Here is a 9,849-nt window from a genome sequence, read left to right as displayed (position 1 = left end):
GCTCAGAACCATCAGGTTTGACGGACTGACTGAACCATCAGTCTGTACCTCTTAACTGGTTGTGAATGTGGCTAAAGGTGTGAAGCATCTAATAGCGTAGTGAAGGGTCCCTGTCTGTATTTCTGCCCAGTCCCTGACAGCTGCTCTTGCTGAGGCAAGCCCTTGGCATTGGTAGTGATTTGACTCTCAGGGCGTGGTGGTCAGCTAGACGAATTGGCCCAGCCAAGGGCAACTGACATTGTGGCGGACATTGGAGGGGAAACACATCCTTGCCCTCTCCCTGCCACACCAATACCTCCACACAAATTCCCTGGTTAACACATGTGCCCAGCAAGCATGTATTCTGGACGAAGGCCTTTGGAAATGCAGGAATTTGTGGAGCCTTAAGGATTTAGGGTAGACAAAAGGTGTCTATGAAGACATACCCACTCCTTACTCTCCACTCTTGAGCTGGATACCGAAGGCCTCACCGTGGCTGGAGGCTGTGGAAACTATATGTGGCCAGTCCTAGCACTCAGTCCTTTATGGGGAGACCTGACTCTCACTGGAAGGTGCTCACCTTGGTATGCACTTTCCATTCTGTCCAGTGGTCCATGCACTCTGCTGGATGGAACAAACATGGCCAGCAGTTAACTGTGATTTTTATTTCTTTTTAAAAAAATTTTTTTTTTTTTTTTTAGCATTTATTTATTTTTGAGACAGAGAGAGACAGAGCATGAACGGGGGAGGGTCAGAGAGAGAGGGAGACACAGAATCTGAAACAGGCTCCAGGCTCTGAGCTGTCAGCACAGAGCCCCATGCGGGGCTCGAACTCATGGACCGCGAGATCGTGACCTCAGCCGAAGTCAGCCACTTAACCGACTGAGCCACCCAGGTGCCCCAACTGTGATTTTTAGATCCATACCATGAATTCTGGTAGAGTCAGTTTGTGTTTTTTTGAGCTATTTAGGGAATTCTAGGACTGTAGTCTATTTTTTTTTCAAGTTTATTCATTTTGAGAGACAGAGAGAGAGAGAGAGTGTGTGTGCGTGTGTGTGTGTGTGTGTGTGTGTGTGTGTGTGCTCTGATGTGGTGCACACATGCAAGTGGGGAAGGAGCAGAGAGAGAGGGAGAGAGAGAATCCCAAACAGGCTCCATGCTGTCAGTGCAGAGCCCAATAAGAGGCTTAAACTCATGAACCGTGAGATCATGACCTGAGCTGAAATCAAGAGTCAGATGCTTGGGGTGCCTGGGTGGCTCAGTTGACTTCGGCTCAGGTCATGATCTCATGGTTCATGAGTTCAAGCCCCGCATCGGGCTCTGTGCTGACAGCTCAGAGCCTGGAGCCTGCTTCAGATTCTGTCTGTCTCTCTCTCTCTCTCTCTCTCTCTCTCTCTTTCTGCGCCCCTCCCCCACTCACCCTCCATCTCTCAAAAATAAATAAACATTAGAAAAAAAAAAAGAGTCAGATGCTTAAAAGACAGAGCCACCCAGGTGCCCCTGTAGTCTCTTTAAAAACCAGTACATGGTAGGCACCCAGTAAATATTTGTTGAATTGAATTAAGTGAACAACGAAGACTTTTGGGGATTCCTTACAACTTTGATCACTCCTGCTGGAGCTCCAAACTCATTGGGAGGAAAAAAGGAGTTTGCACTTTGTTAAGGTTTGGGGGCTCCCACCTGCACCTTCATGGCTGACAGAACCCACATGAAATCGACTTTATTGTTGAGACAGGATGGCATTTCACAGAATATAAAGGCAAGTGCAGCAGGTCCTCAAAAAAGTCTAGTCAGGAGTCAAGAGCCACCAGAGAGGGCAGCCATCTTGTTCATGAGTCTTTTGGGAGAAGACCCCAGGCAAGGGGAAGCAGGCAGAAAGGCATTAGAAGGGTGCTTAAAGACCTTTTTATGACCGAATATGTTTAGATTGGGCTAAGGCCCTGAGACTCAGGGGTAAGCCACTATAAAGTGTGGATTTGGGGATAGTGTCATAGCCTGTACTACTTTTTGACTCAAAACAAACCAAACCCCTTTAAAAGAAGGAGGAGCAGGAAGAGGAGCCTGGAGTGAGTGCCTGAGAAGACCCTCTGCTTCTAGGTGGGGGGACCTGGCAAAACAGAGCTGATCCCTAGATTTTGGAGCTGTGGCCTTTCCTGAGGCCTAGTGCTGCTGACCCCTAACAGAGCCTCTGCCCCTGTCCCAGGCTTTTGGAGAATTTGGGTGTTTCTCATCTCTTCAGTTTTTTGCTCCTGATGGTCTTTGGTCACCTTCAGCACATTCCTAGTACCTGCTCTGGTTCCCTATCCTTAGTTGTGGGGGTGGGAGGGCAGAGGGTGTGGTTTCTCTTCTTACATATTGTAGCCAGAACTAATTCTGATCTGTTGTTTGATGAAGAGATTCCAGTTATAGATCAAATGGTATTAATTGAGGGGATGGTAAAAAGGATTATGGAGAATTTTCGTTTTCCTTAGTGTTTGAACAGTTTATGTTAGTGTATATTACTTTTATAAACAGTTAAAGAAGGAAGAAGATCATGTGTATGCAATAACTCAGCTGTAAGGATATTCACTGAAGTGTTGTCTGACATAGTGATGAAAACAGAACCCTAAATATCCCATAACACGAAAAGGTTATACATAAATAAATATATATTACAAAGATTATAAATAAATTATGCAGTGGATGACTATGTAGCCATTAAAATGGTGCTCTAGACCTATATTTATTATCATGGCAGGTGTCTATCATATATCAAGTGGGAAAAAAAGCAGCTTATAAGGCAATAGGTACCATACAATCCCATTTTTGTTTGATTGTTTCGGAAATTCTATCTACTCCAGTAGTGTGACAGAGTTCCCATAACGGGATAGCTAAATGCTATGTAAAGCATAACGAACACATTTTTTTCTTTTAAAATGTTTATTTATTTTTGAGAGAAAGAGAGAGATAGAGAGAGAGAAAGAGAGAGGCAGAGCATGAGCGTGGGTGGGACGGAGACAGAGGGAGACATAGAATCTAAAGCAGGCTCCAGGCTCCGAGATGTCAGCACAGAGTCTGATGCTCTGGGAACTCACGGACCTTGAGATCATGACCTGGGCTGAAGTCAGACCCTTAACCCACTGAGCCACCCAGGTGCCCCATAACGAACACATTTTAAAAATTCCTTAGTGAGCTCCCAAGAAAAGAAAGGTAACCTCCCAATGGCTTCCCCCGAGACTAATAAAATAAAACAATACAAATCAAAAAGTAAATAGTAAGTAAACAGAGAGTCAACTAACTTGAAGCCTAGAGTTTTGGGGACTGGGAAGGGGGTATGGAAGGTTGGGAGAGAACCACAGAGTGAGCCCTAAGGCCTAGGAAGATGAAAGCTAAAATGTGAGACACCCCTATTCCCCACAAAGCTAGGACCCTCAACTAGGCTACATTCTCAGTGGAAAGGAAAAAATATTATCTGCTTACAGAGGGATCTTACAGGGAAAATTGTCTAGGCTGCAGATGTTAAAATTAATAAAAATGTTAGTTTCCATGTGAGATCTGCTCTAACAAGGATCTATGGTTGGAATTTTTACTTTCCCTTTGATCAATAAACCATAAGCTGAAAATTTTAACTGCCCCCAGATTATTTAAAAAAACTTTTTTTTTCAACGTTTATTTATTTTTGGGACAGAGAGAGACAGAGCATGAACGGGGGAGGGGCAGAGAGAGAGGGAGACACAGAATTGGAAACAGGCTCCAGGCTCTGAGCCATCCGCCCAGAGCCTGACGCGGGGCTCGAACTCACAGACCGCGAGATCGTGATCTGGCTGAAGTCGGACGCTTAACCGACTGCGCCACCCAGGCGCCCCATGCCCCCAGATTATTAATGCCCTCTGGAATCCAACAGAAGGAAACTGAATCCTCCTTAGAGGAAAGCATCATCCACCCAGGCTTCTAGATTAAATTCTGCCAAATATAGACTTACACAAAAATAATTTTATTTTAATTTTTTTTTAATTTTTATTTATTTTTGAGAAAGAGAGAGAGCACGAGCAGGGGAGGGGCAGAGAGAGAGGGAGACACAGAATCCGAAGCAGGCTCCAGGCTCTGAGCTGGCAGCACAGAGCCCGAAGTGGGGCTCCAGCCCACAAACTATGAGATCATGACTTAAGCCAAAGTCAGATGCCTAACCGACTAAGCTACCCAGGCACCCCTATTTTATTTTTTAGTGTTTATTTATTTTTGACAGAGAGACAGAGTGTGAGCAGAAGAGCGAGAATCTGAAGCAGGCTGCAGGCTCTGAGCTGTCAGCACAGAGCCTGACGCAGGGCTCGAACTCATGGACCTCAAAATCATGACCTGAGCCAAAGTTGAAGTCGCATGCTCAACCAACTGAGCCACCCAGGCACCCCACAAAAAGAATTTTAAATATGTAAGGATTCAAAGCACCATGAGAGAGAATCAGCAAGAACAAAAATCAACAGGTTTGTTGATTTTTTTTTAAGGACTTCAGAGTTTGGAATAATCATATGAAGGATCTAAAGGTGCTTCTGTGAACTGTTTAAAGAAATAAAAGATGGAATAGAAAAAAGTAAGCAAGGAATAAGTGATTATAAAAAATGCCCAGATAGATTTAGAAAAAAAAAAAAATAGAATATCAAGAGAGAAAAAAAGTATGTAACGTTTAAGTTGAAATTGCAACGCTTGGTTAAATAGAAAACACAGCTGAGGGGCTCCTGGGTGTCTCAGTCCATCGAGCATCTGACTCTCAATGTGGGTTCAGGTCATGATCTCATGGTTTGATTGAGTGTAAGATCCAGCCCTGCATCGGGCTCTGTGCTGACAGCATGGAGCCTGCTTGGGATTCTCTGTAGGGTGGGGAGGGAAGGGGGAGTTACCATTTAATGAGTACAGAGTTTTAGCTTGGGAAGATGAAAAAGTTCTGGAGACGGTGATGGTGGCACAGCAATGTGAATATACTTAATGCCATTGAACTGTACACTTGAAAATTATTAAAGTGGCAGATTTTATGTTATGTGTGTTTTACCACAACAAAGACCTGCTAAGATTATGATTCCATGTTTTAGATAGAGAGATGTGAAGGTTTATGTTAATAAACATTTAGTTATTTGATTTGAACATTAAATTTTACTGGGGAAAAAGAAAAATAAATATTTATATATAATATATATTTAGAGGGGCTCTTGGGTGGCTCAGTTTGTTGTGTCTGACTTCAGCTCAGGTCATGATCTCACAGTTTGAGAGTTCAAGCCCCTAGTGTTCAAGTCCACTTCTTATCCTCTGTCCCCCTTTCTCCCTGCCCTTCCCCTTCTTGCGCTTTCCCTCTCTCTCTCAAAAATAAATAAACACTAAAAAATATTTAATGTAGGGGTGCCTGGGTGGCTCAGTGGGCTAGGCATTTAACTTCTGCTCAGGTCGTGACCTCACAGTTCGTGGGTTCAAGCCCCGTGTTGGGCTCTGTGTTAACAGTTCAGAGCTTGGAGCCTGCTTCAGATTCTGTGTCTCCCTCTCTCTCTGGCCCTCCCCTGGTCACACTCTGTCTCTCTCTTTCTCTCTCAGAAATGGATAAAAAATTTTTTAAATTAAAAAAATATTTAATGTATATTTAGAAAAATGAAATATGTATACATTTTATATATTATAATATATAATACATATTTAGAAAAATACCTAAATGGACAAATAAAAAATTAATTTAAGTTATGGCTGGTAAGTTTACAGGTGATTTTTATTTTCTTATGTCTTATATTTGTATTTTTGGGGGGCACCTGGGTGGCTGAGTCGGTTAGGCATCTGACTTTGGCTCAGGTCATAATCTCACAGTTTGTGGGTTCGAGCCCCATTCAGGCTCTGTGCTCTCAGGGCAGCCTGCTTCGGATCCTCTGTCTCTCTCTCTCTCTCTGCCCCTCCTTCGTTCACGCACTTTTTCTCTCCCCAAAATAAACATTTATATTTGTGTTATTTATCTGTATTTCCTAATTTTCCTAAAATGAATTCCCAGATACTACATTTCGGTCTCTTTTCCCCTCAGGACATCAACCAGAGGTGCGGAGACTTCCCTCTGCCACCTGCCTCCTACCCTAACCCGGAAATCTACTCAGCGAGCAGCTCGCTCTTGGTTTCTTGAAGCTATTTTTTTTTTTTTAATATCTTTCTTTTTTTTAAATTTTTTTAATGTTTATTCATTTTTTTGAGAGACAGAGCCCGAGCGGGGGAGGGGCAGAGAGAGAAGGAGACACAGAATCTGAAGCAGGCTCCAGGCTCTGAGCTGTCAGCACAGAGCACCATGCAGGGCTCCAACTCACGGACCAGATCATGAGCTCATGACCTGAGCCGAAGTCGGACACTTAACCGACTGAGCCACCCAAGCGCCCCTCTTGAATCTTGGATAGCTGGTTGAAGTTAGCCCTTGGCAGACCAATGATGAGCAGGATTTTGACAGACGTAAACCTGGGGAGAGCGGATTCCAGTCAGAGAGGATGTTGTGAGCAAAGGTGCAAAGTCATCAATGATGATAAAAGCTGATCTTTTTTACACTTGATAGTACACAAAGCACTCACTGAAAGTCACCGCAATTCTGTGAGGTTCGACGTATTGTCAAGCTCTGCAGATGAAAGAAATTAAAAGGCTTCCTTTTTTGTCTGAATGTGAAAAACAAACATAAAGGGATCAGAAACCTTTTTACAGTGACAGTGCAGACCAGTCTCCCAGACACAAAGCTGCTCCAGCTCCTGGTTGGGGGGAGGGGACCCTTATCTTGGCTCCCAGCTGCTGAAAAACAAACCTTTACGGCAGGGTAAGCGTGAACTATGGGCAACTGAACTTTTGGGGACTGGGCTGCACTCAGCTTGGAAAGGTCACAAGCAAACCCCAGGGTTTGAGCGGAGTTACGGGGAAAGTGTTCCACTTGGAAAGGGTCGTGATATTGTGATTTATAATAAGAAATATATTAAAATACATTCGACCCCATTCCTGGAACAGAGCTCCTAAAACCTTGGAATTTCCTGTGAGGAAAGCGGAAAAGGTGCCTTTTGTTATGTTAATGAGGTGACCTTCGGAAAGCCCTGAGATAACCTAAGGAGGGGAGCTAGTTGCCAACCTGTAATTGAAGGATTGATTGAAACTTCCAGTCCCGCCCCTGACCTCTGTGGGAGGGGAGATGAGCTGGAGGTTGAATCAATTACCAGCTCCTGTTTAATTCAGTCATGACTCTGTAATGAAGCCCCATAAAACCTAAAAGGTTGGAGTTTGGAGAGCTTCTGCGTTGGGGAACAGGAGGTGCTGGGATAGTGGTGCTCTCACAGCACACGGAGGTTCTGTGCCCTTTTCCACATAACCTGCCCTATGTATCTCTTCTATCTGGCTGTTCTTGAGTTATATCCTTTATAATAAACCAGTAATCTGGGGGCGCCTGGGTGGCTCAGTCAGTTGACCATCTGACTCTGGATTTCAGCTCAAGTCATAATCCCAGGGTTGTGGAATCAAGCCCCATGTCGGGCTCTGCGCAGAGCATGGAGCCTTCTTAAAATTCTCTCTCCTTCTTCCCCTCTCCCCTGTTCGAGTGTGTGTACTCTTGAGTGGTCTCTCTCTTTAAAAAAACAAACAGCAAAATAAACACGGTAATCTAGTAAGTAACCTGCTTCTCCATGCTCTGTGAACTGCTCAAGCAAATTAATTGAACCCAAGGTAGGGTGCACGGGAACCTCCAATCTATAGCTAGTCAGAAACACAAATGACAACCTGGATTTGTAATTGGTGTCTTGAAGGGTGTGTGTGGTGTGTCAGTCTTTTGGGACTGAGCCCGTAACCTGCGAGATCTGATACTGTCTCCAGGTAGATAGTGTCAGAATTGGGTTGAGTTGTAAGACACACTGTTGGTGTCCAAGAATTTCTTGGTGGTGTGGGAACCTCATCTTGCTACACGCATGGTGGAAATGGGTCCAGAACTTTAGGATCCCACCTGCTGTGGCCCCAGCTTCCCTCTACCCTTGGGGTTCTTGTTTTGGGAGCCCCTTCCAGTGCCCAGGATGCGCTCTTCTTCTCTTTTAGCATTCCAAGCAGGTCAAAAGCCCCTTGTAACTTGTTTTTCCTTAGCAAAGCTGAAAGAATGATGATTTCACAAAGAGCCATGCTGCCCCTAGGGCCATCTGCCCCAGCAAAATGGAATACCTGCTCATTTGTCATCTGTTTCTACTAGAGGGCATGGAATGGTGTCCCCTTGGCAGAATGTAAGTTGCTGTTCTGCACCCTCAAGGCAGGGGAGCCTTGGAAGGCAACTTCTTTTTATTCTTTCTACCTTAGTGAGATGGGGTGAAAAAGATTTTGAGCAGCCATCAATGATAAGTATCCGCCCACATGCAACAATCATAACGCACCCCGATCAGTGTGGAGTACTTCTTTGCTTACCGTGTCTAGTTAATGCTTAAGATCTAATTTTGATACTCTCCCAGCCCCCCTCATCCCAGGCAGGGCAGGGGGGCAGGCCACTGCTTCAAATTGCTTCTCTAGCTGGATGTTCTCCTTGTTTGTTTGTTCCTTTGTTTGTTTATTATGGGGAAATTGAGTATAGCCTAATGGTCAACAGTACAGGCTCTGAGGTCAGACTATGTGGGATTGAATTCTGGCTCTGAAAGTTACTGTTTGACATTCAGTGAGTTGCTCAATGTCTCTGAGCTTCAGTTAATTATAGTACTTACTGGATAGGATTGGCTGTGAGGATGAAGTGAAATAGGCATGAGAGAACACCACACATTTCCAAGCACATTATTATGTGCTTCATTAGTGATAGGCATTAGTGCAATAAACATTATTGTGTTTCCAACCTGAGGAACATTTCCAGTTCACAAGGTATTTGTAGAGCAGAGAAAAAAACGATTTAACTCATGCTCAGTGAAATAACTTTTCCTTCTTCGGGTAAATTCCCAGCCCCACCCTTTCCTCCCAGGGCCCCTTTAATGACTGACTCACCCTTCAGGTATTCTCTCTTCTGCCCAGACAAATGTCCTGAGGGAGTGATTGAGGAAGTCAGTTGTGTCCAGGCCTGTAGTCTTGGGGAGAGAGGACTTTAATCCTGGGTTTCTAGTTTCTGGTACTTGAGTTGTCTGCCTGGCACAGAGGTGCTCAACGAGGTTGAAAATCTCACATTGTTGACCTGAGGATGGGCTTTGGGCCTGAGGCAGCTACTTTTGGTGCCCCATGCCACATGTCTTCAGGCCACCTTTGATTTGAGCTAAGGTTGTATGGATGGTTCCATGACCCTGCCAGTGCCTCAAGCAAGAGGTACTCTCTGTTTGCCTCTGTCAGTTGACAGAAGTCAAGGAGAGGAGAGGGGAGGAACTAGGAGAGGAACTAATGCTGAGGGCAGAGGTCATGCAGTAGAGGACATGGGCCAGTGCCCCGGCCTCCTGTCCTTGGGAGGGTCAATCCTGAGGTGCGTGTGTTCTACAGTTCTGCAGAGGGTCTCTGGCTGGACTGAGCTACATATCAGTAGCTAGAACAATATGTACCTTTCTCCTCTGACTCACATTTTCTGCTCCTTCCCTCCTGATCCCTGGGACCACCCTCCAGGAAGTCTCCGGTTCTGTCCTCAGGCATTGTTTTCAAGAGAACACAATCCAAGCCCTCTGCCCTGTTTCCTCCCCATTGTTTCTCTTCTGATTGTCTTTGAGACTAGGATCCCTCCCTGTCTGTAAGGAAAGAGGAAAGAAGGGGAAAGAAAGGGAACAGAAGGAATCTATTTACCTCAGAGATAAGGCCTAGTTGTATTCTGGCACCTGGGATGTGCTAGGGATTCTCTGTCATCTCCCTCAGATTTAGGCAACAACCTGTGAGGCAGATTATTATTAGACCCATTTTATGGATGAAGAAGCTGAG

The sequence above is a fragment of the Puma concolor genome, chromosome B3 (assembly GCF_028749965.1).
Source record: "Puma concolor isolate L17-30 chromosome B3, mPumCon1.1.hap2, whole genome shotgun sequence".
NCBI classification, from domain to species: Eukaryota; Metazoa; Chordata; class Mammalia; order Carnivora; family Felidae; genus Puma; species Puma concolor.
This window is presented reverse-complemented; position numbering follows the sequence as displayed.